General features: G+C 36.3%; 1 pseudogene; it reads right to left on the bottom strand.

The window, feature by feature from the left end:
* Window positions 1-11,726: 11,726 nt before the first annotated feature.
* LOC141511825 (small ribosomal subunit protein eS1-like) lies at window positions 11,727-12,791 on the bottom strand (annotated as a pseudogene).
* Between the last annotated feature and the right edge of the window lie 1,094 nt (window positions 12,792-13,885).

Here is a 13,885-nt window from a genome sequence, read left to right as displayed (position 1 = left end):
AGATAAATTAATTAACTAAATTAATTAATAAACTAAATTAATAACTAATTAATAAACTAATTTAATTAAACTAAATTAATGAAATTAATAAGGATATATTCAAAATATATATATATTTATACATATATATGCACAGAAATATGTATAAATATATATGAATATATTTGCATATATATAATATTTTGTGTGCTTTTATATAGCTATTTATATGCATAAACATAATTAATAAATACAGAGATGCAAAGTATAAAAGTCTTAGTATGGTTTTATATATGTATCCCCAATTTATTGACTCTATCCTTGTTCAGTTTACACAATAGTGTTCATCTAGATATTTCTCTGTGAGTCTTGATGCTTTCTAGTTTCTTGCTAAATATTATCTTTTCCTTTCTACTTCTCTTTTTAGAATTCCACATCTGTTTTAGTGAGTAAGAATCAGCCCACCACAATGCTTTATCATTGGGTAAATATTCAAAATACTAGCAGCTGTTGGCTAAAAAGCGAAGAAGAATTGAATTCCAATTTCCTCCCTGGAGTCATGTTCATAACAAGATAATCCATAAGGTTACTTTCAGCACTAATATTTCATAGACCATCAACTCAGGGTCTAGTGAGAAAGATGTCTTTGGAATCACTATCCTCATTGAACCTTATTGCAACAGGGTTCAAGAAAGCCTTCCTAGATGAAGTGATACATGAGTTGAGTCTTGAAGGATGTCAACAGACAGAGATGATGGTGATGAGAGTGCTGAATACAAATGCATTAGAGGACTAAGAAATGGTGTGGGGAAAAGCATGAAGGCAGGAAGGATAAAGTAAGATTAGGAAATAGGAGTTTGGTTTGGAAAAGGCACAGGGTATGAAAATGGCAGTATTGTAACAAAAGTCTGCGGAGATTGATGTGGATCTTGGCTGGTTGAGGAGTGTGGACTATGGAATTAAATCTTAATGACTAAGCATCACATTTAAAGCTTTGCATATAAAAATTAAGTATGTGTGAAACATAAGAAAATGGAGGAAGATAGATCAAGTTTGAATCCAACAGACCATTTAAGCATAAAATGATGATAAAACAAAAATTGCTAGTTTTATTTGTTGTATCTGGAGCTCAGTATGAGTGAACAAACATAACAGATTTATGGGTTAGATTTGTCCAGGAATATTAATTCAAAATAGTGAAAGAAAAATAGTAATCGATCAGCAAGCAATGATTAACTACCTAGCTATTAATCTATCAGTCATTCAACAAACATTCACTGAGGGCCTTCTTTGTGTTCAACACTATGCCAAAAACTAGGTATACCAATATATGAATGAAAAACACCTCCTCTCAGGGTTCTTGCATTCTTTTTATGTTGGAAATAGCATGAACATAAATATTTAGAGAACATATATTAAATTGTTAAGATTGGGTTTTGAGGGAGGTCAGAGTGGAGAGATACTAGCAGTTAGAGAGAGCAGATGATACTTCAGGCAAGAGGTATTGTTTGATATGAGTTTTAAAGGAAATCTAAGTGTGTAGGTATGACAGTGAATATGACATTAGACCTAGTGTTAGGAAGACCAGAATTCCAATCTAGCCTCAGACGTTTACTAACTGTGTGATGCTGGGCAAGTCATTTAGTCTCAGTTTGTCTCAGTTTCCTTAAATGTAAAATGGGGACAAAGATAACCCGTACTTCTCCAGTTGCTGTGAGAATCTAATAATAAATTGCTTATGAACAGCACTTGGGAAATAGTGTGTTCCTCATTAATTCATATTTCTTTCTAAGTAGTGGGGATGACAAAGGAGAAGAGTAGAAAGAAAGGTTTGTTTCAAGAACATGGTACCTAAGGGCAGTTTGGTGGTGCAGTGGATAGAGCATCAGCCCTGGAGTCAGGAAGACCTGAGTTCAAATTCAGCCTCAGACACTTGATAATTACCTAGCCATGTGACCTTGGGCAAGTCACTTAACTCCATTGCCAAGAAAGTAAGAAAGAAAGAAAGAAAGAAAGAAAGAAAGAACGTGGTGCCTGCCTGATCAACAAAATTTCAACACTCTGAGAACATCATTCACCAGACATGGAACTGGGATAAGAAAGAAGTTTCAAAGTGTTTACAGTTTTCATCAACTCGCTCAGTGACAGTGAAATTTTCTGTGTTACTTGGACGAGAAAGAAATCATGCTTTGTTTTTGCCTCTGCAAAATAAAGCAGAAAATACTATCCAGGAGAAAAGCAGCTGATTTTTCTATAAGAAATTTCTGCTCTTATTAAATTAGAACAAAGGCGTCAAAAGTTCAATTCTAAGGGAACTTGATTTGCCATTTGGTACTGGGAGAATTTTTTTTTATTAATCATGATTATAATTGTTAGGCAATTGGTACATCAGAGAAAACATCTACACCCATGAAATTACAAACCCCTTGGGATTTCTGAATTAATTTGGATTGTTTAGTCATTGGTTATCTTTTGGTTCTGTGTACCTCAAGCTAGGATTTTATACCCTTCTGGACCATGTTAGCCCAAGGACGGGATGAACAAAAATATGATCAATCTTGATTCTGGAGAACAGACAATGAAACAAAAGACAAGATTCCTGATAATGATCCTTGACATCTTCAATATTTAACCAAGTTCTAAGTATTTCAAAGCCCTTACTTCAGCCATTTCCTTGGCCATTAGAAAAAATTCTTCTCATCTGCTTATTCCACTGGAGAAAGAATTCACATGGTCAGGGTAGACACTATACTAACTCATCATTGGGTTTGTATCCTGCCGTTTATCCTCAACCTCGTTTAAGCCAAGATGTTTACTGGAGTTTGATGTCACGACTTCTTTGAGGCACAGTGAGAATAGAGTGCCAGATGGATACTGAAGATGTATGAGAAGCCCTAAAAAGGACTCTGCAGACCCTCATCGCAAAAGAGCTGTCCTCCTTGAACATCCTGGAAAAAAGACACTAAACTGTAGTAGAAGGAGCCCTGGATGCTTGATTCAGAAAATGTGGCTTCTGCTTTCTTCTCTTCTCTTTATTCATTTTGTGATTTTGATCAAGTCACTTAATTTATCTAAGTCTAAGTTGATGATGATGTCTCCCTTATAGCATTACTATGAAGATCAAATAATATCATGAAGATGAGCTAATATGCAACCTTTGAAGTTTTATTAATATGTAAGGCACTGTTGTTACCAAAAATTTGAATGATCTTTTAAAAATATATCTTATAATTTCAAGCATTAATCAATCAACTCAAAATTAAAATTTATCAAGTATCTGTTATATGCTAGGAAGGGACTTGTCATTAGGGGAAAAAAAACACAGCAAGGCAATGTTGGTAAGCCTGATGACCTCTCTTAGTCTTGCTACCCAATTTCAAAGAGAATTTCTCTCTCTCTCTCTCTCTCTCTCTCTCTCTCTCTCTCTCTCTCTCACACACACACACACACACACACACACACACACACACACACACCTAGGGAGAGTCATCTGGATAACTGTGAGTAATGCCATTCCGATACATTTTATGAACATTTATTAAGAACATAATATGAGTCAGGTACTGACCTAGGTGCTGAAACTACATAGTCCTAATTTGCCGGATGTAGAATCTAGTCATTCATGGAGAAAGGACTGGGAAGCCTAGAATCAGGAATGTAGATAGCAAATATGATTGAGGCCTGGCCAGAGAGCACAGTGTTGAATATGATTCAGAGATTCAGTGAAGGTAGTAGGAGTGAACCTCCTTTAGTGTTGACTGGTCAGGAACCATGGATTCAGTAGACAAGAGTCAAAATCAATGGACAATGGAGATAGGAGGAAAACTGTGGGAAATCAAGTCACTGAGAAAAGGACTTCTTACGGATAAGCAGTATGCTCTGCAGTGCAGATAAGACTTTTTCTACTGATTTGAATGATCTCTCCAAAACAAATCATAGCATCTCAGTTGTGGAAGTCATCCTTGCTTTTTTGTCCAAACTCTGATAAAGATTCCCCTTAGCAACACCCTCTTCTGAGAGGGGAAGTTTACCATCTCTAAAACATTTCCATCCCATTCCTTTTGATTTCTAGTTTCTTCCCCTTTATTCATAGTTTGTTCTGACTCCTACGTCCTCTCTAGGATTAAATGGATACAGTTTCTGATATACTTGCTTGTTGTGTGACTCTGGAAAAGTTAATAATCCCCTCTGAACCAGTTTCCTCATCTGTAAAAGATGGGTCATAATTGCCCCCTCTCACTGGATTGTTGCAAGGGTCAAGGAATATGATGTAAGCAAAGTGTTTTATAAATCTTATGAGTTCTATATAAATCTCTATTAATCTGTCTAAAAATTTTATATTTTCAGTAAGACATTAATCAAATTCTTGTCTTTACTCCTTTAAATTCTCTTTATTACAGTAATGGGGAAAACATGTTAAGACTATGTGCTATGTACTGAGAACTCTGATAGACATTGAGGGAAATACAAAGTTTAGCTAAGATGCAATTTCTACCCTTATGAGAAGGAAATTAGATAGCATAGTGGGTAGACCATTTTTCCTGGGTTCAGGATGACCTGAGTTCAAATCTGACTCAGACATTTACTCTCTGTATTACCATGGTTAAGTCACTTAAACCTGTTTGCCTCAGTTTCCTCATCTGTAAAATGAGCAGAGAAGGAAATGGCAAACTACTCCAGTATCTTTGCCAAGAAAACTCAAAATATTATCATAAAGAATTAGATACAACTGAAAAAAAGACTGAATAGCAACAACAATAGCAAAAACAACCAAAAAACCTTAAGAGCTTTGAGATCCCAGATCTAGAGATTGAAGTGATCTTGGAATCATAAACTTTACATAGGAAAGAATCTTAGCGACCACCAAATGGTGATGCCAGTACATGTGTATTTGTGTTTGCTCAGAGCACAGGAAGATTGTCAGAAACTATTCTGTCCTCATGGAGCTCAGTCAAATAAGAGAATACTTTTTTAAGTGTTTTGTGTAGTGCCTAGTCCATAGAAGGTGCTATATAAATACCAACGGTTCATATCTAAAAAGACACATGAATATGTACTAATAAAACCAGGAAGCCCTGCCTAAACCAGTCAATCCAGAGTGATTGATCTCTCCCATTGTAACTTTCATAGCACTTTGTAAATCTTTTAGTAACATTTAGTTTCTATTGTCCTAAATTAGAAATATTTACTCACATGGCTTTTTTCCTACCATGTTCTTTGCACGAATATACAGATATGTACCACATTTTACTGTCATTCTCATTTTTATATTTGCTTCATAATATGTATTCAGGATACAAAGAAATGACACAAATATTTATTGCTGTTGTTGAGTCATTTCTCAGTCATATCTGACTTTTTATGACCCCATTTAGGGTTTTCTTGGCAAAGTTACTGGAGTGGTTTGCCATCTCTTCTTCCAGTTCCTTTTACAGAAGAGGAAACTGGGGCAAACATGGATAAATGTTTAGGATCCTATACGTAGTAAGTGTCTGAGGTCAGATTTGAACTCAGGAAGAGATTCTAGACCTGGTACTCTATCTACCATATAACATCACCAAGCTTCAACTAGCACAAATGATACTATCAATGAAATGTGTATTCAGAAAAGGTATACTCTGTTTCCAGGTGCTCTTCAATGATTAGTCTTTTTCCCTTCCAAAAGTAACCTTCCATCTATCCATTATGTATCATCTATGTGCCTATTTACCTCTGAGTTGCCTCCCTTTCTCTCTGTACCCCTTTGCTATTGACCTTGCAAACTTTAAAGTGTGATGCACACATTAGCTATTAAAGAAAAAGATGAGAAATACATTTCAGTCACCAGGCTAATATTTCAGTGACAGGATCCTGAAAGTCATAGGGATATATGGCATTTCTCATGTTTGAGAGAACTTCTTTTACCCTACAATAAGACCCAGAATTTCTGTGGTACTTTTTTTGTTTATAAATTCCTCAAGCAATTTTAACAACATACACACACACACAAACACACACATATTTAATATTTTGCAAATGAGAAAGATGAGCCAATTATCAAGCGATAGCTGCAAAGATTATGGTTTCCCTTTTATAGATGGTGAACCTAAGGTACATAGACATGAAGTGCCCATGGATCACATATCCATGGAGTGATGGACTTGAAATTCAAATGCAGGTCTTTTGCTTTGAGGGAAGTTTAACATATCTTACTGCTTTGCCAATCTCACTTTTATAACCCTATCAGATTTTGCTCTCATTTGAAATAAGGTAAAGCTATTTGATACTGGCCCATGAGGTTAGTAGAGAGGAGACCAAGATGGTCTCTCTTCTGATCCCTTGTCATTGCAACTCCCCTTGAAATGACCGACCTCCTGAGAATTTTAAAGGAAAGTATAGTAATAAGAAGCCTAATGTTAGACTTTTTTAAAAAAATATTACTTCTAGAAAATAAAACACATTTTGTAGTATTATAAACTTCTTTCCCGTGGTGAAATTGATAAACTAAAGGCTCAGAAAAGAAAAAATAATGACATGCTCATGGAAACATAGCTAGTATTTGAAACAGGCTTTGAATCCAGGTAACTCAATTCCAAGTACAGGACTCTACCCATTACACAACACAATCTCTGGAGGATATTGGTGCATTTCTGTCTTGTGGAAGGGTAGGGACTTTTATCCAATCCTTGCCTTAAATCTGATATGTTATGAAAGAATTTATTTTTCCTTCTTCATGATAAAGAATCAAATAGTTTTATCTCAATTTTCCTACCAGTCTTTTTGGATCAAAAGGTCATACTATTTCAGCCCCAGATGTAAGTTTCACAGTACTGTACTGAGGAAAAGAAAAACAAAAGATGAAGCTTGGAGGACTATTTCAACATTCACTCTGAAGTTTTCTTTGATGAGAATGAAATGAAATGGAAAACCAAAATTTCACCTTTTGATCCATACAGGAAGGAAAAATGTAGTTATTTTTTAATCCATGATCCATGATTAGTAGATTTCTGAATTTTAATTCCACACATGACTTGCCTTCAACCATTCAATTGAATTAGGCAAACAGAGTAAGCATCCTCTCTTTACTAAACATTGTGCTCGGAGCTGAAGATATTACATGGACAAAAGCAAAAGTGCGCACATGCAAGATTACAATCTGCTACCAAATCATTTCACCTCTATTTTCAGTAGGTAATTCCTTCCTCTCAATTTCCAAATCCAAAACTATTCTGGTATGGGATCTAAGTCCTAACTGCTATATTAAATCTGTGGATACTAACATAGGATGATTCTGTTCCTTAAAAAATCAAAAGGAATACTGTTCATGTTTGGACTGTGCCAATATATTAAAAAATGACAATACTACATACATTAATTCATAAATTTCATCCAATACCAATCAGATAACTGAGAGGACATGTTTTAGAAAAGAAGAGTTGGAAATAAGTATTTATATAAGACTTACAATGTGTTACGTACTTTTACAAATAGTATCTCATCTGATCTTCACAAGATCTTACAAGGTAGCTAGTGTTATCATCCCCATTTGACAGATTGGGATACTGAGACTAGCAGAGATAAAGTGACTTGCCCACTATCATACAGTTAGTAAATATCTGAGGCCAGGTTTGAATATAGGTTTTTGTAACTCCAGGCTCAATCCTTTATCCACTGAACCACCTAGCTTCTTTATAATAAATAATAATAATAATAATAATAATAAACAGCAAAAGGAAACTCAGAATAATTGTAAAGTTAATTTGGAGAGAAAAAGGACTAGAATATCAAAGGAAATCATGAGAAAAACTACAAATGAAGGGGGTTCAGAAATAATAGACCTCATTCTCTATGATGAAGTCATCAAAGTTAATTGATACTATTTAAAATAGTAGAAGTGTGTCAGTGGACTATAATAGATAAGCAAGAAACATAAGAAATTAAAAAACCAGTGGTCAACATTTTCTACAAACCAAGTTATTAGGTAAATACATATCATTTTCATTAGAATGGCTGAGGAAAAATGTAAAGCAGTTTGGCAGAAATCATCTACAGGTCAACATATATACAATTTACTATAGTAAGGCTAAAAATTAGTATGTCCCTGAATATGAAAAATGATCCTACAAAAATAAAAAGATATCAGAGATCCTTCACATCCAAGTTAAGGGGGAAATTCTTTGTTAATCAAAGGATAGAGAAAATCATTAGAGAAGAAATAAATAATTTCATCTACTCATAAAAAATTAATTTCCATGGGGAAAAAATCAAAGAAAAAAGAAAATAGGAAAATGTGTACAGCAATAATAAAATCTCATAGAAAATAAACAGGTCAATGCCATAACTATATAACATTAAGAATGTTCTCTATTAGGTAAGGGATCAAAGGATACAAATAATTTTCAAAAAAATTGGAAATAATAATTGACCCAATTAAATCATGCTCCAGTTCTCAAAAGTGAGAAGAATACATATTAAAATCACACTGAGGTCGGACCTCATACCAAGAAAAAAATTAGCAAAGGATAGAAAAGATGGAACAGTCAGTGTTGGCAAGTCTGTGGCAAAACAAGCACATTGATGCACTGTTGGTGGAGCTCTGGTACAACTATTCTGGGTTTTAATTTAGAGTCATGGAAGAAAAATGATTAAACTTACCCCTATCCTTAAACTCATCATTCCTACGAACCCTCAAGGAAGGCAAAGTCAGAAACAGAGATGTAACGCACATATACCAAAAACATTCAAAGTAATTAAATTCCCTCATTAAAAATAAGCATTTATTAAGGACCTACTATATGCAAAGCAATTAAAAATAGTTGGCTTCAAGGGACTATATTCTATGCATAAACAGATGTGGTTTGAGACCCAAAGCATAAACCAGATGCAATTCTGATACATCATCTGTTAAAAAGAAAAACAGTGCTTGGTATATAGTAGGTGTTTAATAAGTGCTTATTCCCTTTCCTGATTCTTTTGTTTTAAATAATAAACACAATATGCTATGTCATCTCAGCCTTAAAACAAACCTGCTGGTCAAGTGATGATGACTATGTCTGTCCTCTGTTCTTGAAGAAGATGACCTCAGGAAGGTGATACCATGACATGTACGTGAATTAGATTTCAGTGACCAGTGGTTAGACATGAATCAGGAAGGCTAGAGATGGTCCTGGATGCAAGGCAATTGGTTAAGTGACTTGTCCAAGGCCCGAATCAGGATTTGAGCTCAGGTCCTCCTGATTTAGAGGCCAGCCTTCTACCTACTGCCCCATCTAGCTGCCCTGAGGCAAGTGCTATTACAGCATTATCTCCACTTAGCAGATCAGGTAACTGAGGGTGAGAGGTTAAATATCTTAGGATGAGCCACAGCAAATGTCTGAGGCAATATTCAAGCTTAGGTCTCCCTGACTCCAAATCAAAGACTGTATTCAGTACTCAATTTGGATGGTTTTTCTTTATAACCCTCCTCTCATCCAAAGAGACATCTCTTACAACAAAGCATTCATTTCCTTTTCTTCTTTTTCATCATCATCCTGGACAATCCCTCTTGCCATTTACTGCCCTCTATGATACAGCTAAATTGGCCTCTTTTTGTTCCTCATACCTGGCGTCCCATTAATGGGGTTCCATGACTTTGGACATGCATATCACAAGCTTAGACTGCTCTTTTTCCTTTCCCTTCCTTTTCAGGGGCAAGATAGAAATCCTTTGCTGTTAGGTTCCTGCTAGACTAGCTTATCCTTCCCCAGGCAAATGTTGAAGATGCAGGAGACAAGGATAAAAAGTTCTCCAAGTTCTCACTTTATTAAACCAAATATAAGTACTTAAATATCCTCCCCAGTCCCTGGTCCACCTCCACTCCCGTGGCACTCTACAATCAACCAGTAAATAACGCTCTGGTGCTAGAGGATATACGGTGATGAAATTTTACAGTACTCCCACACACAACAGTCCCTTACACTTTGCTTCCTCAAAGATTATTTCCTGTCACCTCTCATATGCAACCTTCTTCCATCTCCCCAAAATGCTAGTGCTTCGCCCTTCCAGAGGGGAAACAAATGACCTGACCCTTATTGGCATATATTTAGTCTCCTTTGCACGCTCCTTTTATATGTGAGCATATTGAATACTAAAAAGGGCAGAAAATGAACATTTGTGTAATGAAAACTAAGTGAAATGCACTTGTGAAGAAACAGTTTCTCTGTTAAAATGCCAAGAAGACAAACAAATGAATGTGAGCACCAGACAGAAATCGACCCTTTAAATGAACACCTCAAGAGGATCTGGTAGAAGGCAGAACAATGGCCCCAGAATTACCCAAGGTCTCTGCACTGATGTTCCACTGGGCCACAGAAGGAAGTCTTAGTTCTAATAGAAGCAGACCATGAGTTCTACCAGGGCAGGGTTAATTTTGGGAGGAGAAAGACATTGTCTTTGAAGTCAGAGGATCTAAGTTCAAAACCTCCCTCTGTCACTTTCAGCCTATATGATCAAGTCACTTCACCTTTATGGATCCCAGTTTCATCATCTATAAAAAGAGGGTAGTGTCTAATGACTTTAATGATCCTACTGTGTATATATAGGGATACATGTATGCATCTAACTAAACTAACCTCAGACAGGAAAGGGACAGAGAGACAGACAGAAAGACAGAAAGACAGAGACAGACCAGCAGAGAGAGAGACAGAGAGACAGACAAGCAGAGACAGAGACAGAGAAAGAGGAGGGGGTAGGGAGAGATTATTTTTTCAGTTCTAACAACTTTTATGACTGTCTCCTAAATCACAGAGGGCTTCTGCTCTCCTCTATGGCTAAGCGATAACCATGGGGTTATTTATTATAACCCTCAGGTTTATAACCTCCATTCCTAGGAACTAGAGCATTTAATGTCTATCAATTTAAACCAGTATTTATAAAGAGGTTACTTAGTGGCAGATACTCAGTTAAGCCATTGGACATATGAAGACTAAAGTGAGATGGTTCCTAGCTTCAAGGAACGTAGTTCCTACCTTTCCAGCTCTTTAACCGATGTAATGAAATCACCCCTACATAGAGAAAAATAAACAACAGCTCTTCCCAAATGTCAATGAACTAGTCTATTTATTCCCTCATTAAAAATACGACTTTAATTGATTTCAAATACCATTATGTGCCATATCCTTAAATATTAAAGTCAAATTTATTGTTAACTCTAGAAGAGAGATATTAAAAGTATTACTGGCCCCATTCTACAGATGAGGAAACTGACACTAAGGAAAGCAGTATGATGATTTAAGATTAAACTTCATTTGTGAAGTTGATCTACCCCCTCTGTGACTGTGTTGTTGGGCAAGTCATTCTCAGGGCTTCAGTGTCTTTATCAGTAAAAGAGAGTATTGTAATAGATGACTCTGAGGTCCTTTTCAAGATCCTCTGAGTCCATGTTTCTATGTATTATGGTCAAGGTCATATAGGTAGCTTCCAATGGTCTGAGGATGAACCCCAGTCTTCTGATTTCATCAAGTCCAGGTTTCTCTGCATTAAGGTGATACACCTCAGAGCACATGGACCTGTCCATCCTTCAAAGGTAGGTTATTTGAGTCAGATCTCAGTGCCTACCTACTAGTTAACATTCCTGAGCACCTTGGCCAATTCAGTTCAGCTTCTTTCTACCTCTTGTTCCTTATTTTTCACAATGATAAATTTTTATCTATCAACCTTATTTAAGTGTTCTTATTTTAGAAACTGGTTCCAAGCCATCGGTCCTTTTTGCTTTTGTGCCTGTGTCATAATCATGAAAATTGCTCAGAGCCATCACCTCTATGCCATTCCATTAACTTTCCCAATATAAATTTGGGGTTCTTGAGCATCTTGACTTTTTGAACAAATATATCATGGAGAGGACAAGTGGACTGGCAAGTCTTTTCCAAGTCTTTTTCAATGCTATCTGGAAATTAGTTTGCTGGCAAGATCTTTCAAGTCATTTGTCTTCCCCTCTAGGGTCATTATTTCCATAATTTTCTTTCTTTTTTTAGTTATTTAAGGCAGTGGGGTTAAGAGTGACTTGCCCAAGGTCACACAGCTAGGCAATTACTAAGTGTCTTAGGCCAGATTTGAACTCAGGTCCTCCTGATTCCAGGGCTGGTGTTTTATCCACTGTGCTACCTGACTGCCCCCGATCATTTCCTTATGAATTTAACAAACCTGTTGGTACTAGGCAGAAGAGGACTTATGGATCTAGTTGTACTTTTTGCCAAACCCAACACAAAAGCAGCCAGTCACCATCACTAGTTCTGACAACAATATGGACTTTGGTTTTGACCATGGAATACATCTATATTTTTAGGTTTTTGCAAGGCAATGGGGTTAAGTGACTTGCCCAATGCCACAAAGCTAGGCAATTATTAAGTGTCTGAGGTCGGATTTGAATTCAGGTCCTTCTGACTCCAGGGCCAGTGCTCTATCCACAGTGCCACCTAGCCACCCCATCATGGAGTATAACTTAAGGTTTGTTTTATATGCTGCCACATTTGATCTTCTCAGCAAGATCCACTTCATGGAAATTCATCAGTTTTTTTCCCCCGAATATTTTCAGTAATTAACTTGAACTTGCAAGAAACAACCTCATCATTCTGCAAATCAGCAAGGTTCGCTTCAAAAACTCAACCCATGATGCCATCAGAGGCAATTTTTGTTCCCTGAGTCCTTATAACAGTCTTGTCTCCAGGGTGAACGTTGAACATAGTTGGTACTTTTGCATCATATCAATCCTTTGTTGAAAATGGATCAACCACTTTCACCTTGGCTCTTTGTTTTTTGCCATCTTTGGTCAGCTGCTTGTTCTTGCCCACCATCATGATCCTACTCTGAAAACCAAAATCTCTCCCTTATTCTTAAATATGGGTCCATTATACATTTTATTTACCTCTTGGAATCCTCTAAGACACTCTTTCTTTGTGAAATAGCCATTTATAGGGAAGTTTTTACCAGTAATCTCACATTTTTCCAGCATAGGAAAAAGATCAGATACAAGACCAGGAACCCTTAGTCTCCTATCAGGTGGTTCATGAGGCTATCTTCTTCATTCTTTTCTCTGGTTGAGATCAGGGCTGCTAAGACTATGATTAAAAAATGAGAAGAAAATCACTCTGGATATTTCACTTCCTATCCACCATTGCTTAATCAGACTAGTATATGTCTTCAAAATATTGGAGTGTTGGACTGAGGATTGACCTCAAGCTTCTCTTATAATGGTATAATCTCCCAGGCAATTTATTGGACTTTGAATGAAAGCAATTTGAAGGAGTTTGCCTGGATTAAGACCCTTCCATGCCCACCTCACAAATTTTATACAGCATATCTTCTAAAATTAGTGTCTAAAAGGATTCTTCCTACAACAATTAATCAAAATCAATCAAAACCAAATTATTAATCTGTAAATCACAGGGCATTCTAGAGAGGGTTGTAGTAGAATAGAAATTCTAGATTTTCTAGGAAAGTCCTAAAATCAAAGCCTTGCTTCTATACTGACTTTGTGACCTTACCCAACTCATTTCACTTGTCTGAGTGTTAAGGTCTCTTCACTAAAATGACAAAATTACAGATCTCTCGGGTCTGTTTTAGCACTAAACTGAGTGTAGTTTAGAATTTAAAGATCACATTTAGAAAGGTTATAATTTTAAGTGGAATATTTAAGTGGTTGGCGGCACGGTGGAAGGGTAGATAGTTTCATTCAGGAAGCCCTGAGTTCAAATTTGACCTCAGAGATATGTAAAATGATCTAGATGAGGAAATAGCAAATCATTTTAGTATCTTTGCCAAGAAAACCCCAAATGGAATCATGAAAAGTCAGATACAACTGAAACAACTGAATAATAAAACACAGTTCTCTTATTTACAAATTGGGTATAATAATTGCACCTCCCTCCCAAAGTTGTTGGGAAGATCAAAT

This window comes from Macrotis lagotis, chromosome 2 (assembly GCF_037893015.1).
Source record: "Macrotis lagotis isolate mMagLag1 chromosome 2, bilby.v1.9.chrom.fasta, whole genome shotgun sequence".
Taxonomy (NCBI): Eukaryota; Metazoa; Chordata; class Mammalia; order Peramelemorphia; family Peramelidae; genus Macrotis; species Macrotis lagotis.
Note: the sequence above shows the minus strand (reverse complement) of the source record. Positions and strands in the feature narration are given on the sequence as shown.